We start from the raw sequence: 27558 nt of genomic DNA on the forward strand, positions 1-27558 counted from the left end.
TTTATGTTTGTGAAGGATAATAGAATTTTTCAAATAATACAAACGTTTTGTGAAAATTAAGAATTTTTTTTATCCCCCCCCCCTTCTTAATTAAGATGCCTAAAAGAAAGCAAAACTGTTTTGCATTAATTGCAAAACTAAAATGAAATAAATTAAAAAGCGAATATCCATTATCTCTTTATTGAAAGTATCAATCTGAAACTGGTGCATTAATATTTTTCACGATACAAAATTAAAAAAAATCCTTCTTTCAATGAACTTGAGTTGAAAAACACATTTTAAAAAGTACATTAAGCTAAAAGCTCGAGTAAATGAAAATAAAATTGTGAAATCATGTATCTAACTGCTTTTAAAAAAAGAAAATTATGTAAACCACAGGTAGAACAGTGGGACAAAATGATGTAATTAAACGATTTGATGGATAATTAAATTAATTTTATTTCCAAAGTATTGTCTCCAGTTATGAAAAAAAAATTATTTATTAAAATTATTGGAGAAATTTTATGCCAATTTAATTGATTTCAATTAAAGAGATTATTTTTAAATTGTAAGACAGTATAAAAATTTTTGTTGGAGTATATTTTTGAAAGATATCACAGATAAATATCAAGATATTAAATAGTTTTTTATTAATTGCAATTCTATTCAAGTTTTGAAAATTGACAGGTGTGCATCTTGTTTTAAATAGCCTATAAGTCCTAAATTTAAGCAAGATGGGGCAAAAAAAAAAAAAAAGGAAGTTTTTTTTTTTTTTTTTTTTAAATCTATACTTATAATAAAGCTACCAAATTTGGCACATGCATACCTTGGAGGTTGGGAATGGGCACCTGGGGTCCCCCTTTTTTTTTGAATTTTTAATTAGAATTTTAATCATTAACTAAAAACTAACTTTCCCGCCAAAAATTCTTTTCATTTCCCCACCGCCAAATGAGTAAAGCTTCAGTTTTTCCTGCACGCTAACGAGGATAGGCTTAACATATTTTCGGCCGATTATTTCAAACAATTCTGTTTATTTTCTTAGTGTTTGATGCATTTAAAATTAAACATTGTTAATGAATCGATTTTTCAGATTCCTTTTGCAGTACTTTTGAATTAAAATAAAACAGAATAAAGGAATTAAAATTTTCTAATCTGCGTAGCGTTACCCCAACTGGCGTAGAGAATTCACGTATGCGCATTTGTTCTGATTGTTGACAACTCTATTTTCAACGGATAAGGACTTTGTTTTGAAGGCATAACATGTCTCCGACCTATTATTTCAAACGATTCTGTTTATTTTCTTAGAGTTTTATGTATTTAAAACTAAACATTGTTAATTAATTGATCTGTTCATGATGAATCTGAGAAAATTTTGTAGAAAACGTATTGAGATATTACATAAATGAAGAAAAATATTCTTTAGTGCCCATAAGGTTTAAATACTCAGCGACTCTGTTTTTAGTACTCATATTTAAAAAAAAAAATGTTTCGTTTTAGTAAAAAAATTTTCTTATATTAATTGCAGTTTAACCATTTCCACTTTAATTTAAAGTATAAATTCTACGGGAGCTAACAGAAAATTAGAGAGATACATATTATGTTATGGCTGAAGGTCTTTATAATATTATGAATGCATTTATGACTATCAAAATTTGAAGTTTTAAAATATTTTGATGAAGAAGCTATTAAAATAGGAGTTACATAAAATACTTAATTATTAAAATTTTAACGAGCATTATGATTGGCGAACAGGCTGGCCGCCAAAGGCAGAAAGTAAAAGATAAATTGATTATTCATTCATCTTTATATATATCTAAAGCGACGGTAGAAATTTTTCTTTGGGTGATCTACATATTTAATTAAATGTAATTACGTATTTGATATCTAATTTGTTATTAATAAACATTTGTTATGATTAAATATTCGTATAGTATTAAAGTAAAAGGAATGCAAGACTGAATCACAAACAATATTTTTTAAAAATGAAGAATCAATAACATAATCCCAGATAAAGCGCACTGCATTGACATTTGGAGCAAATTTGCACGTTATTATTTAAATCATATAGCAAAATAAAATTGTTAAAATAAGTGAAAATAATAATTTTTATTAAACTTGTCTCTTAAACGATGTTTTACCTTAGTGGACACGAAATGAAATTAATTAAATCGAATATTAAAGTATTTTGTAAGATCAAATTTGAATTGTTCACTTAAGTATAAAATGTAAGAAGACAAATATGTATATAATTTTTAAACTGTCTAATATGCCTTTGACCTTCAGGAAATATGAACCAGAAAGTTCCCACTTATTCCACACTCCAGTCTATCCCTCTGAGAATTTGAATAAATCAAGTAGTAAGACGGTTATATTTGGCTTATAAACAAGCTACATATATGATTTGTAAATAGAGGTAATTAATTATTCTACTTGTTATTACATTAAATTAAAACCAATATCTGGTATAATTTTCCTGTAATAATATATTTTACTTAAAAATACAAGTTAAATATGAAATTCTGTCTATGGTAATTTTTTTTATTATAGTGCTTCGAATAAAAATTTAATTAACTGTGAAACATGAAATGTAAAACAAATAAGTACTGATTTGTTGAATATTCGAAATACTGTTTTGTTTTACCAGTGATGTTCTTGAAAGCTTAAAAATTAGCCTGTTTAAAAATATTTTTGCACTTCATTTTAGAAGAAAAGACATGCAAGCAAGTTTGAAATCAAATCTTTCTTAGCACCAAGCGACGCCGAATCTTCTGACAACATGAAGTTTAGGACATAATCTTGTTAATTAAGAATACATAACTATTATAAGTGTAAAAAAGACGTTTAAATTGTGTGTCAATATAATTTTGTTTATTTGAAAATACCTTAGTCATTAATTTAATTATACCATGAGATCAGCGTGCGTAGCTTCATAAAAAGTGCTTAAATTTGAAAACCATTTTTAAGCACCTTAAAAGTGCTTAATTTTCAGAAAAGGTCCTTAAAAAGTACTTACTTTTCTCGTGAAGTGAAGAAAGCGTTTTGTTTTGTTTCCCTATAAGTTGAAAATGACAATTCGAAATCATGGTCATAAAGGCTTGTTTACCGGATGTATCAAGAAAGAAATTTTTTCCCAATAAAATATCTCTTTATGTATAGTCTTGTCCAGAGCAACGTCCAGCATTAAACCATTGAAGTTAGGAGCATGTAGTTTCGGAAGTTATTTTGGGGGCATTAGAGGCACACTAAGAACGGATTTCTCAAACTTTTAATTCGAAGTTTAATTAAAAAATAGAATTTTAACGTGTTTTCATAACATCAAAACATATTTTGGCATAAAATTATTTTAACACCGTTTTAAAAGTTAAAAAAGAATAACTTTTGAATAATAAAAAAATTTTTTGGTTGAATGCAAATTTTAATTATTTTTTATTTTGAGAAATTAGTTTTGGACAATACGATGTATTGTCTTGAGCTAACTTGAAGAAAGACTTGCTTAAGAAAAGCTTCAAATAGCATTTTTACTTTTCCATATACAAAATTTAGTGAAAATATTGCAATCGTCAAAAAATTCGAACTCGAGATTTTAATGTATCTTCACTTTTCATATCTCCTTGAATTCAAAAACACATTTTCAGAAAGTATCTGTCTGTGACAAATATAACAAAGAAACACTTTGAGCTAGATGGTTGAAATTTGATATGTGGTCCTTACACTAAATTTGTAGATTTCGATCAAATTTTCAGCAACATCCGTTTAAAGGAAATCTGTTTGTCTGTCTGACTGTTCGAATATAAGTCAGCATGATAACTACAAAGCGAAGAGAGCTAGATACTTAAAATTTAGTACAGAGATTTAGTATCCATTGTATTGTATTTTGAGCCAAATCCAACAAGGGGTTCGCCACACGTCCGCCTGTATTTTCAAGAAATATGTAAACGGGTCAGTTCAAAAATATAGCAAATTTGGTATCTAATTTTGTGTCGATAACTGTAGCTTTGAGTCAAATTTTTGTTTTAATCAATTGGGAAGAATGCATCTAAAACTCAAATTTGCTTTTCGGATGCTTTCAACCGCATGCCAGAGATTAATCCCAAAACACTTGCCAACAATCACGTTATATATAGAAACAGTAAAAATATTTCATTCACGCCTAGTGATAATATTCCGTAACGTACGCCAATGTCACACAAGGCATTTCTCTGCAATATGCGAGAAAATTTTGGGGAGACGCTCTGGCTGATTTATTTCCGTTTAACTTCTAACTACAGAGCTGATTTTTTTTTTTTTACTTGTTTTCGTTAATTACGAAAACTAGGACTTGTCAAAGAATTTTCATTTCTTCGGAAATTAGATATACCGTTTCTTCTGCAATTTTTTTTAAGTAAGAATTTTTGTTTATAGATTAAAAAGCAGGTTTTCATTTAATTTTATGAACGTTAAACGTCCAAAAAAGACTTTTACTACACTTTTAAAAATAAGAGGCGATAAGACAATTTCTTTTTAGTCTGATCATTTGTAAACGCTGTTATTATTTTCCATTAAAAATGATTTTATAAACTTATTTAGAACATGACTTTGTTCTATTATCAATTTCATGACAATTTTGCCAGTTGTATGATGATGCCATATGAATGCTTTAGTTCTTAGCTCTATAAGATTGCAATTGAAATTACTTAATACAATAAATCAGTGCAGGGAGAAATTTACTCTTTCCATCCCAGCAATGTTGGATCTTAATTGTTGTTGCTTATACAGGGTGTCCCATAAATGTTGGGACAAACTTTAACTGGAGGTAGGGTACATCACAAAGATTCAGATTTGCATAGCAACCCGTGGTAGGAAACGCCATGCAAAAGTAGTATGACAGATACAAGAAATGAAGAGACACAAGATTGAGATCATCTGAAATGTTTATTGGTCAAAGATATTACATGTGCTGTGGTACATGATATTTGAAAATGTCACAAAAGATGTTTAAAGTTTCCCCCATTGTTAGCGATGCATGCGTTACACCGTCGGACCATAGACTTGCGAACTCTCTCAAATACACCCGGATTTTGTTGGATATCCGCAGCAGCACAGACGATTCTTGCAACTAGATCCATTTCTGAATCCACAGGTGTTGCGTACACAGCACTTTTCAGTGCACCCCAAAGAAAGAAATCAATATTGTTTAAATCAGGAGAGCGTGGTGGCCAGGAAACCGGTTCACCACGACCTATCCATCGGTACCAAACACCTGATTCAAATGTTTACGAACACATCTGCCATAATGTAGTGGAGCCCCATCATGTTGAAACCACATATGGTGTCTGATATGTAGGCACAGGGTCAAGTAATGTTGGTAGAACCTCTTGCAAAAAGATGAGATATTGTGCAGATGTTTTTGGCGAAAGCAACAAATAAGGTCCGGCTAAAGCGGCGGTCCAACGACCTGCCACCTCACGGATTTGGTCATAAATCTGACATCCGACCCACTGGGGGACCACACTCCCCCGTCGCCCGTGGAACGCCTGTAGCTTCCCGCAAAATGTCGGTAGAAGGATAAACATCAAAGAGCCGGAAAATCTGTTTGGGCTACGGGGTGGGGGAGGGGGTCAAAGAAACTGAGGGTTTTGAGCGGTGGAAAGGGGAACGCGTGCCGTCTGAAGATTTCTCCGGTCGTGGGTCCGCTGCCACAGACGGGGCTGGCACCACGAAGGAAGGGTGACAGTTTTATGACCACATCTGTGAAGATCCTCCGGTCGTGGGACCGCGGCTTAAGACGTAACCAACCTCACCAGCCCAAACATTCACTGAAAGGCGATGTTGGGCAGCATGTGGTCTTTCCCGATACAACCTTTCAGCCGCTCTTGCATTTCCTTCTGCCAATTCATAAATCAGGTGCATATCTGCCAGCTCCGTCTTCGTAAAACGTTCCATACTCCTCTGCGGGCGATCGCAGCTCACATGACTTAGGGATTGCAGGTCTGCTTTCTTATATGCTACTGTGAACAACGCCACCTAGCGCCGAGTGAAGGTGTCTCCGACCATGGGTTGCTATGCAAATCTGAATCCTTGTGATGTCCCTACCTCCCCTTAAAGTCTGTACCAATATTTATGGACACCCTGTATAAAAATCTTGGGTCATGCTGTAAACATATACAAAATATTTGGTCATGCTGAGCTCCTACACCACTATCGACATTTTCAGAAATGTTGTATCTATCTGATATTTTATTTTAATTTTAAGAAAAGTTGAAAAAGATCTTTATTGTTAATCGTTTAAAAGTTGACTTAATTTATTTGGTATTAATAGTCCCCCCCGCCCCCATTTTAATGATTATTTCTATGCTTTTGTCAAATTCAAAAAGGCGTAATTTTACAATAGAAAATGTTGTTCAAATACAGAAATAAATATTAAAATTTAAAAAAATAAATATTTAAAATTAATTTTTAAGAATTTTTTTTTCAATAAAAACTATGCATTATTATAAAATAGGGAAAAAAAATACTATGCTTAGAATATACGCAATTCATGTGTGCATACTTATACAAAGGCGCTTAATTTTGGGGGCTAAGGTGCTTAAAAAGCGTTTAAAAGTACTTAATTTTTGAAGCAGTTTTTCACTTCTCACCCTGTGAGATGTCTTTAAAAAGTATCCAATTTAATAATCTAAAATTTATATTAGAATTTTCTCGATTAAACACAACAAAGTGAATTTAATTAAACTGGCATTTATCAACTAAATATGTTAAATGGAATAACAAAATCAATCAAAAAGTGTTACAAATAATACATGTAAATATAAATTATCAAAAACAACATAATTATGTTTACAAGTTTGACAATAGGTATATATTTAATTTTTACTTTCGTTCTTCAAAGTTGAAAATATTTTTTAAAGGATATAAGAACAGCTCTTTAATGCGCTTAAATAGAATTATTTGATAAATTACGGTTATTCAGATTAATGAGATCAAAAATAAAATGACGCAAATACTTTAAAAGTCACTTATAATCTTTTGTCTTTTCTATTAGTATTATTTCACAATAAAATGGTTTTTTTTTTTTTTTTTTTTTTGCTTTTCAGAAGAATCCTTACATAACTTTTATTCAATCAGAAAGTTTATTCATTTCAATTTTCAAGCGGAATGAAATTTATTGTCCTTAAATCTTACTTGATCCGCTTCTGTCTTTCTTTTAAATATTAAATAAAAAAAATACGTCTTTTTATAGTGGCAAAAGTAACGATAAACTCAAATTTAACTAATATTTTGTTAATCATTAAAACTATTTGAAATTCTACGTTTTCAGAAGTGCAGGAAATAAATGCAAGATATATTTTGCATCCAAAAAATTAATACTAAATACGTTATCTCATAATATTTTGATGCTAGTATTTTATTCCATATATGATTATATATAACATTATAATACTTAAAATCCAGGCAGATTAATTTTATAAAATTTGAGGCATTTGTAAGAAATATTAAGCAGATAAAGAAATATCAATAAATTTAAACAAACACAAATGACCCTTTTCTTGTTAAATAATTTGGAGTTCATTATATATTAATTATAAAGTGAAATAAGTTGGTCTGTAGGCTTTTAAAATTCAATAGTTGCATTTACTAATACCTACTAAAAAGCATTTATTAGGAAAAAAATATTCTATTTATTAGAAATTTCTTATGATCTATAAGTTATAATGTATGAGCCGACGAGTAGAAATTCTAACGTACAACAATAATAGAGATTATATTCCACATTTAAATGCAGCGACTATTAACAAGATATTATTGCAACGGAGAACATTCTTTTTTTACTCTGAAGTCAGATTTTTTTGCCGGCGGCGGAATTTTTTAATGTATATTATCTATTACAATAATGTAGAAAATGATATTTGATTCAAGGAATGCATGATGAGTGTCTTATGAATATGAAATAAAATGCTGTAAACGTTATGAAATTATTGAATTCGCCCCTGAATTCATCGTTTTAGAGACAAAACAGAAAACTTAATGTAACGGAAAAAATACTCATAGGAATGAGCTGAAATTTTGCACGCTCAAAGCATAAAATGCCCATGTCCTTCGATGTAAGTTCATATTTATGTGTGTTGCAATTTAAAATTTTTCAACTAATTTTGAAATTTTTATCGTGTCTTAAAAATGCTCCTTAATAATAAATATGTATGTAAAATATATAGAGTATCTTATATTTTCATAAGAGAAAGAGTTTAGCTGAATAAACTATAATTTTTTAAGATGTGAATTAAAACTTTTTTTTTTATCATTAGAAGGTCAAAATTTTGTTAGCTCTTAGTTTCGAAACGAACTGACCTAGTTTAATGAAATTTGATTTTTGAGAAGAACTTTTGATGTAGTTTTAAGGTTTGATTAGAAAAAATGGGCATTATTAAAATTTTTGTTTGTTCTTGTCTCGTATATAGTTGATCTTTTATGACATTTTTAATTCGCAGATCTTTATCCGTAAGTTAATGCTTTCGAATGCTACTTTTTTTTAAAATTATTGTACGATGAATATTGCAAAATAAAGCTGGATAGCTCCGTTTTTCCTCACAACTCTATATCAGAATTTTCTATTACTTACACACATGTGATAACCAGGTGGCTAGCAAATTGCAAAATGAAACTCTCCTTATTGACAGCATTACTTGAAAGTTGTCTGTGAGTCAACGATAACGAGAAAACATTAAAACTTTTATCTCTTGAAGTGTGTTTCTTCCGGCCCTTTTCAATGTTGCAGCTTCATTCATTTGCCGAAAAACAATTGTTACTTTAAAGCCATAACAATTCTTGATATAAGATGTATTATCAATAGAATCAGTGGCCTCTTGTTTTGGATATATTATTTGATGAATGAGTACACCTTTATTAAGAGCAAAATACTGGTTGTCAATGCTACCGACTGGCAGCTTTGGAGCAGCTCTCAAAACATCATAAAACGCTTCTTTGTTTTTCTCACAAAGCTACTACTCTTAAATCATGGCATGGTTAATGTTGCAATCTCAAATAAGTGCTCACTGGCAAACTCTTGTAAATTGTTAGATGAAAAAAGTGCATATTTTTCTCTAGAAACGCTGCTTTGAACTGAATATTACAACACTTATTAAGAAAAACATTGTCTTAGTCATGCCATTTTTTTTAACTAGAGAAAGCCACATTTTGTAGCGCCAGTTACGATTCTTTGCAAAGATTTCTACATATATAGCTTTGTAGTAGTTGACATCCTTTTATGTAATTAAGCCAAATGCTAGTGAAGACAAACTTTATATATCAATAAAAATGAACAATGCATTTATTTTAAATCTCTTGCTGTATAATTCACTAAGCAAAAAGTACTTAATTTAATATATTTGTTGCTACTACTTGAAAGCATGTATCTGAAGTACCTCAAACATTTTGAGTATGAGCCACAAAACTACCCATTAAGAAATCTATCACAGAAACCTCTAACTTGCACAATACCTCCAACATTTTAAAGATTTTTTTCATTTGCATTTCATCACTATGCAAGAGCTTCACTGCATCTGTTTACGTTTAAACAGCAAATTGTGAAAAGCTGTCCCGCATAATTTCTGTATTACTCATTTGCTCTTTTTTAGTACACCCATATCTTGGATAAATAATTGACAAAATGTAAAAAAAAACATCTTGTTGAAAAAAACGTTGGAAGTATTTCTCTAATGCTTGTTTAATAAGGTTTAATACTATGGTTGCGGATTCAAAGTACTGTAGCCATAGTTCGAGATGTTTTCTCTTGTTGATTGAATCTACTTTGTCGATGAACTGTTTTTCACTCTTTCAAAGACTTAATTTTTTCCCCTACAATCAATAATGTAGGTTTGACTTCACAATTCTTCATTAGAATGCTGATTGATCCAAAGTACGAAGTAGTGGATGCGACTTTCAAAAACTTTCCAATCTAATAATGGCATTCGAAAACTTTTTTTTTTCATTTTCAGCTCTCTGTGGTGTTGAAAACAGCAACAAAAAAGTCATCAAGGAAGTCAAATATTTGATTTTTTAACTAATTAATTATATAGCAGAATACGTTGTATTCATGTAGAAAGCATATTCTTTTCTTTATTCTCAAGGCAATCTCATCATGTGCTAAGTCAATGAAAGAATGACAAAGCGTAAGTTCTTTATTGGAGTAAACCCTTTTCAGAAAAATTTGAATTAAATATATATGTCATTTCTTTAAAATGTTTACTTAAATTCTCTATTCTACCAATATATGTTGCCAGCAGCAAACAGATTAAATGCAATCACAGTCGTGTCACAAGCAATTAAAAATGATCTTTATGGAATACCGCATCGTCAAATGCGAATATCGGAAAGTCAATGTCACTCCCATAAAGTGGAGCGGTGATTTCGCACTTTGCAATGAAGTCACCGCTCCGATAAGTTTCAGTGATATGCAATTCAATGATACGATAATTCCAAGAATAACCGGTCTGTTCATTTCAGTGGGTAAGGGACTCCCCCTATGCATGATTGAACTCTTGTTCGAGAGCTTCCATTGGAGAGATCGTATCGATTGTTACTTTCTATCGTGATCCAAGACCTGTTATCGGAATATCTCCAGTAAGATCGTATCAAGGATTTGAATCACACCCCTCTTTGAAAAGTATTGATCACTGGTATTTGTGACTTTTGATATTGGTTACGTAATAACCGCTCGTAAAATATTCGTCATCCCTAATATCCTGTAGATCAGGAGGTACATATCCGATGGTAACGTTTTACTCTCATGCGTAAAAACCAACATTTTCACGGCGCTCCGGTCCGGAGCACCAGGCTCTCAGAGCATTCTTGTTTCATTAAGGTGGAATTTTAAGGTTCTTTTTAATAACTTGTTGTTGTTAAACTTTTGGCTCTTTACTTAATTTGAACATGCAGTAGCAACTTTACCTTAATTTTCGCTCCATAATAGTTTTTTAAACAAATTAAAAATTTACTACTTAACTAATTGGCTCAAAACATTCCTTGTACATCATAATATTTTTTGAGGAAAGAAGTAAATAAATCTATTCAGTATTTTAGATTTTTGAGGTGTACAGAAAAAAAAATCTCATATGAGTTTTATATACACTAGATTCCGCTTCGTAGTTTCAGCTGTTGGCATCAACGCGAATCCGCAGTCCGCATTGACGCTGTCAAATTAAACCGAAGCAGACAAAATTCTTCAGCATTTTATCACATATTTGCGGCTATATAATATGGATAAAGGTACTTATGTATTAATTTTAAATTACTCTGAGCACGATCTTTTTGTTATCTTTTCTTTTTTTTATAAGGCATCCAACTAGTAACATGCGAAACAATTTCCAATTAAAACGTTAGGTCGTTTAGTTAAGCTTTAATTCAGAAAGTCGACTGATATAGTTCTTTAATGTGAAAGCGCAATTTGTTATTGCTCAATAAGGCTATTCTCTCTTTATCAATTTTTTCCCCCTTCACACCGTATGAAAAATTATTTGCCCATTTTCGGTTTAAACAGATATTTTCATTCATTTAGTTTTGTTGAAATCTAATCTTAGCTTCTATTATCCTTGTTGAATCCTTTTCCCCTTTTCAATATTTTTATTTGGTGAAATCGATTTTTACGAGATATTTATATTTACTTTTTAAAGATAATCATTTGGAAAAGAAATTTTTAATATTTTTTCAAGGGAAATAATAAATATTTCTTAAGCTTTGCTCAAAAAATGAATTAACAAGGATTTAAAAATTTTTGCATATTAATGTTAACATTTCGAAGATTTTAGATATCCAATTCATCGATGAGTTGATTTCATTATAAAAAGTTTCTTAATGGTAGATTGTGATATTTTATCTATGAAATTATATATTAGTTTTCATTCGTCTGCATATTTTCTTCAGAAAACTTGTTATTACTTGAAGATGATATTTATTTTTTGAAGGTGCATATAATTTTTTACTTTTCCCTAGGTTTCAACGCAATGATTGTTTTTCCGGGAAAAATGAGTGATGCTTTAGAATTTCGACAATATTTTATTTGGAAAAGAAATTTACAGTTTACTGCAGATTGAATGTGGAATGCATTTAAATCTCGGTTAAGAAAAGTTCCCAGAAATATTACAGTAAGTATTAAGCAAATGGTATTATACATGTTTTAGTATGTTTAGTATCACTGTACATTATAATATTTTGAGATTTTAAAATCCATGTAATTCAAGGGGCTGAATTATATAATATTGTTTGATAATACATATTGGGACATGTTATTGTGTATCACTGCTCAATATCTTTCTGTTATTCATTTTGTAGTAGCTATTTAACTGTTGAATAGTCTTAGATTTCTAAAATGTTCTTGGATGTCTTTTCATTTGTTTGCACTGTAAATGTTTACATGCTAAGAAAAAAATTGCATATTCTTTGCCAAGTTGTTCCTTTCTTCCTATCTACTGTAATATTTGAAATGAAACATTTAATATTTGAAATTAAAAATGAAATATGTTCAGATTTTAAAAGTGTAGAAATGAGGAAAATCACAACTGCTTTATTTTTAATATTTGAAGTAGCAATGATTAAGGTGACTTTTTGTTATTTTGGCAAAAGATATACTGCTTCTAGTAGTTATCCATTTCACTTGTGCAAATCTCACTAAGCAGAACTCACAATACGCATATTAAAATATGTTAATAAATGTTAATTGTAAGAATTTTCAATTCTAATGTGACAGTAACAGGGTTACACAATCAGCAATTAAACCCATTTTCATGCACCATTCAACACACGCTTTCGCTCCCAAACGTTCTAAATCGAAAAAAACCCCTCAATTTAAAGGATTCCTCATTTGTCTCATTCATACCAGCCATTTTACACCACAAGAAAAATCGTAGAAAGTAAGAAAAAAAAAAAAATACTTTACAAGACTTGGAGAACAGAATAAATCCAATCGTCAATTAACTGAAGAGAAAATCTTGAAATTCTCCACGAAAAGCTGCCACCACAAGAGAAATCGAAGAAAGTAAGAAAAAAATACGTTACAAGACTTGGGAAGCAGTAGAAATTAGAAATTCCCCGCGAAAAGCTGCACTTATACCTAATTGGTTGATATTCAAAGTCAATTCATACCTGATTAGTTGATAATTACATCACCGACATCAACCCATTCTCTTCACAGGGTTGCCATACATTGGAGGCGTAGAGGAGTTGCCATATTGGCAACTTTAGCTTTAAAATTTGGCTCCAAACTTGGCGGTACCCGTCTCTAGGATTTAGCCAAAATATGGTTTATTGAAAATTTTTAGGAACCGTAATAAGAAATTGCAATTAAAATTTGATATTCTAAATGCCTTACACTGTCATGGAGATAATGAAGTACGTCATGTGCTCTGGAGCAAGGACAAAAGGGCGGAAAGTATGTTTTTAGATCATTTATTTAATACTGTGTTAAAACAAAATCTTCTTTTTCATTTATTTATTTTTGTACTATTGTTGCATAAAATCATATTCGGAAGTTATGCAATATTTAATGGCAGGATTCAAATTAGAAGAAAGACTGCAAGAAAATTAATAACTGCATTGTTTTCAATGGTTGCAGATCTCCTTTGTGTTTAAGATAATTTTGAGCTAAATCTTAAAAAAATTGCATTGATTTTCCAAGATTAGTTGTAATTGATATGCATTCCGTTTTATTAAATTGACTTATTTATGAAAATCGATCAATTTTGTGCAAAAATGCATAACTTATCTTTTGTGGCTTAGACTAGTACTTTCAAGTTCCATCTTTTAATGAAAACATAAAAGCAAATTGTATTCCTGATTATAAGTGAAATTAAACATTATGGACATTTATTTTAATATTTTTCTGTTTTTCATATCATAGAAATTTTAATCAGCTCTCTTTACATATCGTGGCATTATCACTTTTTTTTCATATTGATGTCATTCAATGAAAATTTTTAGAATGTTTCCTTTCATTCAACCCATTTAAAAAATAAAAAAATTATTAAGGGGTTTAAAACAAACTAGTTCAAAATTCTAAGAAAATGGTTAGGTGAGAGTTTAAGTTGTATATAAGTTATTAATGTTATTACTTGTTCACAAAATGACTATAAAAAGTTTTTAAAATGATAAAATCTAAAATTATTACATAAATTATCTGAATACAAAATGGTAATAAATGATATTTCAGGAATTTTAATAGTACAAATTTTGAATGTTTGCTGCTGCAACACTTATTCTTCCTTTTTTTTTTTTTTTTTGAGAATTTAGCTAAAAAAAAAAGTTTTTATGTACCATTTTAACTAAAATTCTCAACATCTTCCTTTTATACCTATGATTGGAACAAATTTTAATTTAAATTGATTAAAATGAAAATATTTTTTAGAATTAGAACCGAGATTTTTCTTTTCTATTAAAATTTTTTTGATAAACTGAATCAATATTTAAATCACTCTAACTTAAATTTTTTCATTCTTAAGTCTAAATTTTTACTGTCTGTTACTCTTGATTTCCCAGTTTACTTGCCAATTTGTTATTCTCCATCTTAAAACAACAATAGTATTTCTCTCATTTACTTTACATTTTGATTGGCTGAATTCTCTGCCATATTCACCAAATAGTGAATCATAGAATTCCCTAAAAAATTCTTACTCAACAGTAGTTCTTATTTTCAAACGCTAGTTCCTTGATTTGTGTTTGGCTCAGTTCATCCTATCGTGTTGACTTCAAAGTAGATTTTCATTAGTCGAAATATCTTGTACGATTCACTAATGCACAACACTTAATCCTTTTCATGTTTGTTATTTATATTTTAGCTCCAATATATAATTGTATTTTAAACCAATTTTAAAACATTGATCTTTTGCATTGAATCAAAAATAAAAGAATAAAATATTACCATTCTTCATTTACCATTCAAGAATTGGTATTTGAAACTATCTGGAAAATTAGATCTACTGTAATTTCCTTAACCAGTTCAGTTAGCATAAAAAAGGCTGTTTTTTTTTCACATTATTTGTATTTCAAAACAAAAATAGTTTTTGTTCTTTTAATCTTAAAATTCTACTTTTTAGAATATCTGCTTTTCATGGGTTCGTTGTAGATCATGTTTGTATTTGTTCTTCAGTCTTCTTAATAATTTGTTACTTATTGAATTCTTAAGTTAATAAATATTATAATCTCGAAATTATTAAAACAAAGCATTTTTCTTCGTTTGGTGAAAAAATTTTCAAAAATATTCAGAAAATTCTTGTTTAGAATATTTTGAGCAATACAAGAAGCTGCATTTAAAATATGAGAGAAGAGAGTGTCTATATGAAATGTTGCTAAAAATAAAATATCTTTTATGTGATTAATGTATTTTCATTTAACAAAATATTGTATCATGAAAACTATGTCAAATTATTTTCTTCCCTGTCGGCTTTCAGTTTTCGTTTTCTTTCAGTAATTATAGTGTTCCAGTAATTATATGAACAAAAGTGAAATCGTGAGAACAGTAAGGTGCTAAATGTTAATGAATCATGCAAGATATTTTGACCAATGAAAATCTTTTTATAGGTTCACATTAATGAAAGAGCTAGGTCTAAAGAGATAGGTGAATACTATTTTTAGACAATCAACAGCTGTGCAATTTAACCTTTATTTTATCACATTAAACAATTGTTCATATTTTCTCAATAATTATTTTACTGTTTTTTTTCCATACCTGATTGATGAATTGCTGTCTGTTTTTCATTCAAACCTAATTAAAGAAAAAAATTGTAATTTAATTTTATGGGGAAAATCTTGAATATATGGTAATAGATATTGAAGCAGCATTATATCTTTGTAAAATCGATCGATGGTGAAACGAGCTAATGAGTGGAAATTTAGAATTTTAAATTATGCCTTATTCTAGTAAATATACATATGGTCACTAAAAGTGCAATAGCTAAAAAATGTACAATAAAATATACAAAAATGTCTTATTTATTAAGGATTAGCTCCATGAAACTGATGGCTGAAAAATCTGCAGAATTTGCAAAAATTAATGCTCAAATAAATAAATTGGCAAAAATGAAAAAAAAAAGAAATAATAATAAACTTCTTTTTAATGCTTTTTTTGTTAAATAATTATTAAATGATTTGTATCATAATAACAAAAATGTTAGTGTTTTATTTCGCCCGAGTGTTCAATTTTGTGCGACTTGCAGCTAAAGAGCATACAAGGTGATCAATATTCCCACCCCTAAATATGTAAATTTTGTCTTGCTAAATTCAGGGCAATAAATAAAAAAAAATTGTCTTTTTTATATGAAATTGTACAGCTGAATTGCATATAAAATTGCAGTATAATCATATTGCATTTTTCATCGTACTTTTCCCAGACTAGATCATCTCTATATGTTGGATGAGAAAAGGAAAACATTTTAAGTCTTGTTTTGGCGTATCCATAAATAGATGCATGTTTTGTTGAGTAAATCGAACCTTGATTCGGAAAAGATTGTCCCAAAAATGATTACTTTAACAGACTGGGATGGATCTATGGTATTCTTTTTAGAGTTGAAATGTTTGTTTTCTTCCTTTCGATTCTAAGGTCATTTAGACTAGTACCCTTTCCAATGTTTTGAAGTAAAATTCTCCACTTTAAACACTATGGTTAAATTTAATTAAGTAAAATTATCAATAATAATTTTATCTCTTCAAAATTATTTTTTGTTAAAAATTTGGTAATTCGATATCCATTGGTCTAGGATATTGGGTGCAAATAGCCACATACACATTCAATTTTATTATTAATAGAGATAATAGCTGTCGTTTGCACCCAGATGATTCAACTATCAAACTAACACCTTTTACTTATATATTAATTATTTCATCTAATTATTTGCAGAACAAACCAGTATTATCTTTTTCTTAATTTTCTATTAACACCACACAAGACAACACAAAACATTAATTCAGATGGCAATAAATTTTATTATTATGGGTTTCGATTCATAATTTGCATTGTGATTTCCCACGTCAGTTATTGCCAAAATCCGTACGGCGTGTGCCGGGGTATCTTTGTTTTACACTCGTGATCACGTGACTGGTTGGGAGTGCGCATACGCCAACACTGATTAATACTCAATTTCAATTTTTTTTAGTTGGAATCATCTTCCAAATTATGTCTGCTGAATTTGATAACATGTCAAATTGCTTACTCTGAAGATAACCAATGTTCATGCATCCATACATATTCTCGAATTCGGTGTTATTATTAATGGACATTGTGATGAAAAACAATTTATATTCTTTGTTGCTGTGTTTTAATTAAGTAATTTAGTTTTCTAAATTATTTGAAAACTTTCTGAACTAAATCATTTATTGCTGGCACAGAATTGATATATCACATATTTAAAAAAAAAAATTTATTTACTAAGCATCAACAAATTTCTGTGGAAAAGATGATATGGCACAGATCTATCTCAGTTGAGCAGCTGGTATTAAGTAGATTATGCATTGCTAATTTATATGTGGGATATTATATATCGTAAAGAAGTCCTAGAAAACACTCAACTCATTTCGTGTAACAGGGATCTACTCCTAAGCTTCCAAAACTCATGAGAAGTAATGAGATTTATGTATGAAATTTAGTTAGTTTTCTATCTAATATACAAAATTTATCGAGTAAAAGTTACTTTACTATAGTTATTTTGTAGAAATTAATTTTGTTGTTACTATTTTTTTTTTAAATCTTAGAATTCCAGTTCAATTTTAACACTCTCATATCAAAAATTTTAGATATCTTGTATAATATTTGCCATTATTATATATTTTTTTCTTTTGTTCTGTAGGTTGCTCTTCAATTTAATTCGGAGCTTTTACAGGCTATTATAAAACGATCGATGATATCAGATTTTAGGATATTTCTGATAATAGTAGCTGCTTTAGTAATGGGTGTAATTAAGATAAATTTATAATTAACTGTACAATCATAACATGGGTTTTTCATTGTGTTGATATCAGTGATCGTTTTGTAATCGCCTTCAGTCGTGAGCCTCGGGAGTAAGGTCTGCTGGCTGTTGGAATCATATACTTGAAATAGTGTTAGAGAGACTTTTGGCGCCAATAAGTAAGCAGAACGCTCCACCTACTAATTTTGTAGCGCCACCAAGTGGTAAAAATGATGTAACCTTTTAGTGTGTGTTGTGAATAAAGCAATGGAGATACAGTGCAAGAGTTTGTATTTCATTTATATGTCACTGAGTTTTCAAAACTGAGTTATCGTGGGCCAAAACAGAGACTGCAACCCTATTTTGGAGTACAACAAGATAAAATCACGTGACTTCTTAAGATAATTTGTATTCACTGTAACCGCATTCTCCATTATACACTGCTTGACAATTGCTAAGGAACAAGTGATTTATGCAAGTCTCAGACAGCTGACCAATAAAAGAAAATTCAAGTTGAGAGGGCGTGGTAGACCAGGACTCGTTATCTGTATAAAAGACATTGCATACAAGCTCATGATTCATACGAAGATTCATGCTGTTTGATGTTTGACCCAAAGTAGTGCAGGATGTTACAAAAGTTTTTTCTCTGAAATTCTGTTTGGTTCTTGCAATAATTAAGAGCAAAATGTCAGCAAGATATCATTTGAGTGCCTACGATCGTGGACGAGCAGTTGGACGACTGGAAGCAGGTCAAAGTGTTACCACTGTAGCTGATGCCATGGGTGTATCAGAGTGTCATCTAGCGATTATAGAAGGCCGCTGAAGGTGGAAATGCTTTGCAAAAGCATGCCGGGGGTCGTGGTAGGAACACCACACCTTTAGAGGATCGCTATGTAGCCCTTGTGGCAAAAAGGAACAGAAATTTAACTCCTGGCCAGATAGCTGCAAACCTTGCAACCGCTACCGGTATGCATATTTCTGCAAGAACCATCTCACGGCGATTAAATCAAGTTGGTTTGTATGCACGGAAGTCTGTTCGTTGCATCCCGCTTCAACCATGCCATCGTCGTGAGAGATTACGCAGGTGTAAGGAACATGTTGGTTGGGATATCCAAAATTGGTCTAGAGCAGTGGTTCTTAACCTTTTTAAGCCGCGACCCAAATTTGAGAAATATGTTCATGTCGCGACCCAAAAAAAAGTCAAATTTTTTTCATTGCTTTATTTCAGATCGTATTTTTAAAAAATCTTCAATCCTACGATGATGATTTTTTTTAAACTTACAAATTTTTTATATATTTTTTTAATAATAAAGATAAACAAAAGTACTTTTCGATCCAAGGAAAATTTAATTAATAATCAAGTGTTTTTAATAATTTTTATTGACCAAATTAAAATATATTTATAACTTTTTGAAAATAATTGACATTTTAACTTATTCCTAAAAAAAAAAAAGAAATATCAATACATATGTTAAGTCTTATAAATTTTAAATGCAAGTCATACAGTTTTAATGAGAACCTTGTGCTTGAATACATTTTGAAAGATCTTTAAACCTCGGTTGAATGCTTGTCAAGGAGCACCTTATATCTATTTCAGGATTTAACTTGTTCTGGTAATTGTTTTTGATTACACACAGAGCCGAAAAACCAGCCTCACACATATATGTTGTTGCAAAAGGATCTTATATTTTTTGATCTTGTTAATCACATTCATTTTCGATTGTTGATATTTATTCAAGTCGTCATTTCTAAAATGTCTGAAATTTGGTGTATTACTAACTTTTTTGGTTCGACTCAGCGCGACCCAAGAAATATGCTTCGCGACCCAATTTTGGGTCGCGACCCATAGGTTAAGAACCGCTGGTCTAGAGTGATGTTCTCAGACGAATCTCGTTTCAGTGTGACAAGCGATTCTGGCCATCAATTACTGTGGAGAGAGCGTGGAACACGTTATGCACAGCAGTTTGTTAGTGAACTTGATCGGTACGGCTTAGGCGTGATGGTGTGGGCAGAAATTATGCACAATGGCAGAACACCGCTTCACATCTTTGAGCGAGGAAGCTTTATATTACAACGGTATTGTAGAGAGGTTACTCTGGATCATGTTCGTCTTTTTAGGGGTGCTGTAGGTCCAGACTTTCTGTTTATTGACGATAATGCGTGGCCACATAGAAGCGTTGAGGTATCGGACACACTGCAAAGTAAAAATATTGTCCGTGTGCAATGGCCTGCTTACTCTCCCGACCTAAATCCCATTGAACATGCCTGGGATACTCTTGGCAGACGTGTTTCACAAAGAGTTACCCCTCCCTGACAGTGTAAGAGCTCAAAATCGCCTTGAGAGAGGAGTGGGACAATATCCCCCAAGAACTCCTCGATAGTTTAGTGGAGAGCATGTAGAACGGATGCAAAATGTGCATTAGTGTCCGTGGTCATCACACATCTTACTAAGGTACTCATGTCTGTATCATTCTGACCTGAAGATCAATTTTTGTGGGGCTGTTTGAAAATCATCCAAGGAGCATCTTTTTTATTTTTAATTATTCGATGTGTCGATATCTGCACCATTTTGAACTATCATAAATGCACATCCTTCCTATTAAATATGTACTTAGTTCCATTTCTTCAATTATTGTCTGTACTTAATTATTCCCAAAAACGTAACTGTTCCTTAACAATTGTCAAGCAGTGTATTTCAATGGCAGCTTATTTCTCGCTTTTAACTGTTAAATTTTAAAGCTTATTTAAGCCATGATTAATTCTTGCTGTACAATTGGATGCAAAGAAAAATCTTCTAAGGATAGTCCTGTATCATTTCACAGCTATGTACAATTAATATATTCTATTTATATCCATTTTAAGTTAGTTTAAAATTTCGTAACTTGGATCAAACAGTGATTTTTATGTTATAACAGAATAATATTTCTTAGTTTGGTTTAATTATTGTATTTAATTTAGTTAACTTGTTATTAAACTTCATTTAAACTGATATAACTGCATTATACTTTGCTACTCGCTTCATTTTAATCTCGAATGTGTTGCACGCACTTGGCTGCAAGCTTGGCATGATTTTTTTCTCGCCAATACAAATGTATATATAAACATTATTGACCGATTAATAATTGAATATTTATTTTAATAATATTCAAATAAATTTCCTTATTATTTCCAATATGTTGTTTCTTTTTTACCATAAACATTCGAATTGTATTATACCGTGAAAGATATTAAATCATCATTGTGAATGAAATAGTGAAACTAAAACGTAAGTTTTATTGAAAATGTTATATAGTAAAAATTTCATAAATGTATTAGTAATAGTTGCATGTTTTTATAAATTTTAATTAAGATCTACAAAGAAACTAGTGGATATTCTAAAGATGAGAAACTATTTAAGAAAGAAGTGCTATCTTTACAGATAAAAATTTTGTCTGAATGTCAACATTTATTAATAATTTGCGGTATGGGCATACCCTAAAATTGCCGTTTTCGTAAAAATTTTGAATTTCTTTATTATTTTATATTAAAATCAACACATTTAAGATTCAAAATATGATTTACTTTTGTTTCTGCGGTAGTTAGAAGCAAACTTACCAGCAAAATTATGAAACAGAAGTGAAATATTTAAAACTGATACTACAGTCTGTGTATTTATTTTCTATAGGCGGTTCAAGGTCACATTTTCTACTGCGTTACTGGCACCAGACAACCAATAACGAGGTAGAAAATGTGACCTTGAACCGCCTATTGAAGATGCACAGATTATAACAAGGGGAAGTCACGAGGTTTAAAATTGAGTTCGATTTTGTATAATGGAAGTATACATTTAGAATGTTCATTCATGAAAATATTAAGGCTGAATAGCCAGACAATTTCGAGGAAATAGCCCTGAAACTTTCAAGATAGCATATATACTAATAATGTTTTACCGTTAACGAGCGCTCGGATAGTATAGTGGTTAGGGCTTTGGCGTAGCGTTCAAGAGACTCGAATTCGAACCTGGGCTTGTATTTTCTGATTTTTTTTCTAAATAATTTCAAAATAATTAAGCAGTTTACAAACATATTTAATTAATATCTTTTTCATTTTTTATGCAAAAATAAATATTTATTCTCCTAATTCTTCGATTATAATTTAATTTTTAGAAAGAAAAATAATTATAAATACAAATGCATTTTTTTTAAATATGCAGAAAAAAAATGACTTGGGTCACTTTTATAATCTGTTTTTATAAAAGATGTTTTTATCTGTTTGAGATAATGATAGAAGTATTTGAAGATGCAATGTAAAATTAAAACATGTTTTTAGGTAAATAAAAGAAATAAAATGTTTACTTAAAGAAGAAAATTAATCACTTTTAATGAATGCAAAAAAAAAAAAAAAAAAGTAAAAAGCTAAACATGATTTAAATCAACAAACTCAACTATTGATGTTATGAAGAAGAAAAATTATTTTTGAAACCAGTTTGCTTAGTAGAATGATAATCTCAAAACAAGAAAGTTAATAAATAAATTTTTCAGGAAATGAAAATCGACCGGACCTAATGCCGGGAAGCAAAAGATTGCGCGATATATTTTGAGTATGTCAAGATTTGCGATATGTCGCCAAAAAAGATATTCTTACACTCAGATTCTCCCTAAGTCACGTGACTCATGTTAGGCACACCTGTTTCGATAAGATACATATGACTAGCTCTCTCCATTTATATATGTAGGGTCGTGTTCCCAATCGAAAAAAGACTACACGTTTGCCTTTTCCATATTTTAATAGACGAACACAGGACTACACGAACATAAAGCAAAAAAAACAAAAGTACAGGGTTCGTTGCAATTTAGGTTAACATAGAATGGCTGTTATCCTTCAACTTCGACGCTCACACTCTCCCGCTTCATGCGCCTCTTTTCTGCCGTTTGTCTCACTTCTCTGTCTAGTCGGAACACTAGTGCCATCTGCAGGCGAGGGAGAGACAGTAGCATAGTGGCTCATATTACAGGCCGTCCTGACATTTTCCACAGCGGAGAGGGAATTTGAAGAAAAATCTGAAACGAACAAAAAAAAAAAAAAAAAAAAAAGACAGACAAAGTACGCAGACAATAACATGGATAAAAAAACAAATGTTTCTTGTTTAGTGCAGTAAGTTGGTGTCTCTGCACCAAATTTTCATGTTATCGGCTGCAGTGGAGGTGGAGTTTGGTCCGTCGTGCTGAACAATTTTTTTAACATCATATCGGTCATTAGGCTTGACTTGTAGCACTTCATACAGGGCCTAAAAATTTTGGTCGCAGTTTTAAGCCAGTTCCAAACTGGGTTCTTCGTATTGCCACCAAGTCACCTTTCTTATACTGATGAGCAGTTTTCCGGTTCTTATTGTAAGTAGATCGATTCTCCTCTTGAATTTTTAGAATGTTCTTTTTGGCTTCATCCCGGATATTCTCAGGATCTGTTATAAAAGAGTTGATGCTCTCCTGTTTAAGAAGCTCATGGATGTGTAAATCTTGCTTGGTTCTGAGCTTTACGCCTGTTAAAAACTCAAAAAGTGTTTTTTGTGTACTCCTTGAAATTGTAGAGTTTGTAGAGTTAAGAGTCTTTTGTACTGCGGGGACAAATTTGAATCATTTGGTGAGTTTATCAAAAGAAAATTTGGTTGAAACTGGAATAAATGTACCATGAATTTTTTTCACTTGTTCATTACCGCCGGGAATTCCGGTTGTAATACTTAAATGTTGAATGTTTTTCGGTGTCACAATATTCTTGAAACTCTTTAGATGTGAATGCACTACCTTTTATCTGTTATGATCGGATTTAGGTTTCCGAATGTTATTTCTTGTTCTTCGAGTTTCTCTATGGCGTTTTGTGAAGATGTAGATTTAACAGGATAGATTCAAGTAAATTTTGTGAATGCGTTGACTACTGTAAGAATGTGGTTGTATTTTTTATTAGTCGAAGGCAGAGGTCCTAAAAAGTCAACGTGGTATGTACTGAAAGGTACGTCGTCTTTTGGAATGGGGTTTAATAATCCTTCACTTTTACCTCCCTTTTTGTTCACAAAAGTATATTCAATGCAATTGGATATGACATCTTCTACGCATCTCCGCATGTTTGGGAAATAAAAGCTTTGTTTCAGACTATTTTCTGTTTTATTTATACCGAAGTGTCCTTTAGAGTGGAAATTTTTACGACTTCAGCTTGCATTTGTTGAGGGACCACTAGACGATCAGAATCGTTTACAATTTTATACAGTATGTTATTCTTCGGAATAAAGTCGTTAATTTGTTTGTTTGCCATAAGCAGTTTAATGGAATTGATGTATTCGCCAGCTTTTTGTACAATTTTAGAAATCAAGTCATCATGTGTTATCATCATAATAGGATATCGGCTTAAACAATCTACATGATTCAGTTGCTTACCTGAGCGATGTACAATTTCATAATGAAAATCTTCCAAAAACAGAGCTGAATCTAGCAATCTAGCAATTTTGGGTGTCAGCTGTTCTTTGCTCATACTTTTTTGAAATGTTGAACAGTCTGTTATAATTTTAAACTTAGTGCCTATCAAATAATTGCGGAATTTTTTTAAAGCTTCAATAATCGCCAAAACTTCAAGTTCGTAACTTGAGTAAGTTTCTTCTTGGGGGGGGGGTGTGTGTTTTTGCTCATGTAGTGAATTGGGTGAAGCTTATTATCGTCAGATCGCTTCAAGAGAATTGCACCATAGCCAAATTTGCTTGCGTCAGTGTGCAATTCTAATTCTGCACTCTGTCTGTAAATATGCAATACAGGATTTTCAGAAAGCTTTTGCAGCAGGATTTTCAGAAAGTTATGAATGCTGATTGTTGTTCGGGACCAAAATAGAATACTGTGTTGGGACGAAGTAAGTCGCTTAATGGCTTGGCTATTAGTGCGTAATATTTGATAAATTTTCGGAAAAAGCCAGTGAGTCCGAGAAAACTTTGAATTTGTTTGACGTTTTGGGGCTGTGGAAGATTTTGAACAGCTGCGGTTTTATCCAAAAAAGTGCTGATTTTACCATTTTCTATTATATAGCCAAGGAAGTCGATTTTGGATTTTTAGAATTTACATTTCTTCAAATTTAGCTCCAATCCGTATTCGGATGCTGCTTTTAATACTATGACTAAGAGCTGTATACCTTCCAACTCATTGGAACTGGGTATAATGATGTCATCCATAAAGATAATAACAATGTCTTCTTCCAATCATGGAACACATTGTTTATGTATCTTTGAAAAATATGTATCTTTGCATAGGCCAAATGGTACTTTGTTAAATTCGTAGTGGCCGTCATGTGTGACAAATGAGGTATATTTCTTACTGTCTTCCTCAATTTCCACATGGAAGAATCCATTTTTTAGATCAATAGTGGAGAAAACTTTATCTATCGTTTTACCTATTTTTAATCTTTAATCTTTAACCTATCTTTAATCTTTAATCATTAACCTATCTTTAATCTTTAATCATTAACCTATCTTTAATCTTTAATCATTAACCTATCTTTAATCGTTTTAGCATTCAGTTTACGATAATCTATGCATAATCTTAAGTTGCCTTCTTCTTTTTTTTTTTTTTTTTACATAACACTAGTGGAGAACAGTAATCGGAAGGAGGTTTGTAATTGGTAATCAAGAAGAAAATTCGTTTCTAATATTTGAGTCAGTAACATGAATTAAATCAAAAGTATATTCATCAATCACATTCGCGACATGAAATAGAAAATGATTATCATTATAGTTAACAAAACGAATGCCATCTGTATCCCATGTGAATTGAGTTTGTTTAAAAAAATCAATGCCAAGAATTACATCAATGGGAAGTTTAGAAAGTGATGACACACTGAGGACGTGAATGGTTGCAGGCAAGGTAATATTTTGAATTGTGATTGGTCCTTGAAGGAACCGACGCTTCGAACTTTGTCATGGCCTATTCCTGAAAAAGTTATTTGTGAGGTGGGGAGCCAATTTTCAGGTATGTTTCCTCGTTGGTAATGGTTGCTTGGGAGAGGGCAACCATTGACCTCGTTGGGTTGCCAGGGTCACAGAGAGCAGTTAGTGAAGTACCAGTAAGTGTAATTTGAACAAGCATGGGACTTTGAGAAAAATCTTGCATAGAGATTTGGCTTACATTTCTGTGAGATGTAGAAATTTTAGGATGGGATTTTGGTTCAGAATTCCTGGAGTTTTTCGGGCAGTCAGCATGAACATGGCCAAATTTTTTGCAGCCATAACACAGTTTACCATGTGGTTCATTCGTACAAGAGGAACTTTTATGTCCTTTCAAACCACAGGAGAAGCAAACTGGTTGTGGGGCACGTTTTCAATCAAATTTTGTTGAGTGATAGGTGTCAGAAGTGGATCAAATTTTCTGTCCCCGCCGTGCCGAATACGTTTTGAAGCATTGAACAGTTTCTCATAAATTTTTAATTTATCTTTGAATTCACTGATTGACTTGCATCCATACAAGATAATTTTATTGTTGGACGAATCTGGAATGCCGTTAATCACATTGTCGATTAAGGAGGATTCATCAAGAGAGCCTTTGTGAGCTAAATCCCGCATAGCCAAAAAGTATTCTTGCAGTGTTTCATATGGTTTCATACGTTGAGATTCCATTAAGTGATGTAACTGAATGCTGTTAATTTTATCGGAAAACTCGTCTAATAAATGTTTTTCATTTGTTCCCAGGTGTTAATACCGCGAATGGATCTCATCAGAGTTAGCGCAGGGCCTGTCAAACATTTCTTGACAAAAACAGCTTGATGAATGGGGTTGGTTATTTGATGTAATTGGAAAATGTCTTCGACATCAGAAATAAAAGTTTCAACACTGTAACTATCTTTAGATGAAAAAGGCATAATCGAATCTACGATGTCTTTCAGACTAAAATCTTGAAAAAAAGTTCTCTGCATGCTTATAGAGGAAGAAGTTTGATCTGTATCTGCAGCAAGAACGGGTAATTCACAATTGGAATTTATTTGCGACATAAGGTTTTCGTTCCGCGAATGTTCGCGATTAGTTACATCATTTCCACAGGTAACTTCTGTTTCAAGGTCATCTATTTCGCTAGTGTCGTTGATTTCGGTTTGCAATAATGAAAAGTCACAAAGCGATTTCAAAATTGAGTCGCAGCATTTATCTGCATCAGTAGAAAATTCTACATGAAGTAAATTGCAAATAACGATCAGATCTTTAAGTGTAAACTCTCTGAGAATCTTTAGTTTCGTTTCGTTTCGTCAAATCGGAAGTCGGATGCAAAACCTGAAAATTTCCTTAACCGAGAATGGTTTTGTCTATCACCATTAAATATTAACCGATGCAAAAGTTTTATATGGCTGGTGCTACCGTGTTTTAGAGAATGTGCTATTTTGGAATAATCGCTTAAAGTAGCCATTATTCAAGATTTTCAACCAATTATCACACACAATAATTTTGTATTCAAAGATTGAAATATTAAATCAAGCTTCAAAATATCAAGAACTTGAATGTATATTTTCAAATCAAGGTATATTATTTCAAGGTACGTAATGTATAAATATGTTACTTCAATAAAATGGTATTGATTTCAAATATGCAATAGAATAAGTAATACACAATTTAATATTAATGCTTAAAAAATTCTTCAAAGAGTAATCTTCAAGTATATTACTCATATAAACACAGAACAAT

At 31.2% G+C, this 27558-nt stretch overlaps 1 long non-coding RNA gene across 1 annotated transcript; it reads left to right on the forward strand.

Moving 5' to 3' along the window:
• Window positions 1-1514: 1514 nt before the first annotated feature.
• Window positions 1515-18163, forward strand: LOC129958954 (uncharacterized). The gene is made up of 3 exons (XR_008783353.1): window positions 1515-2392; window positions 11944-12095; window positions 17784-18163. It is a non-coding gene; the product is annotated as an uncharacterized LOC129958954 (long non-coding RNA).
• The last annotated feature ends 9395 nt before the right edge of the window (window positions 18164-27558 follow it).

The sequence above is a fragment of the Argiope bruennichi genome, chromosome X1 (assembly GCF_947563725.1).
Source record: "Argiope bruennichi chromosome X1, qqArgBrue1.1, whole genome shotgun sequence".
NCBI lineage: Eukaryota > Metazoa > Arthropoda > Arachnida > Araneae > Araneidae > Argiope > Argiope bruennichi.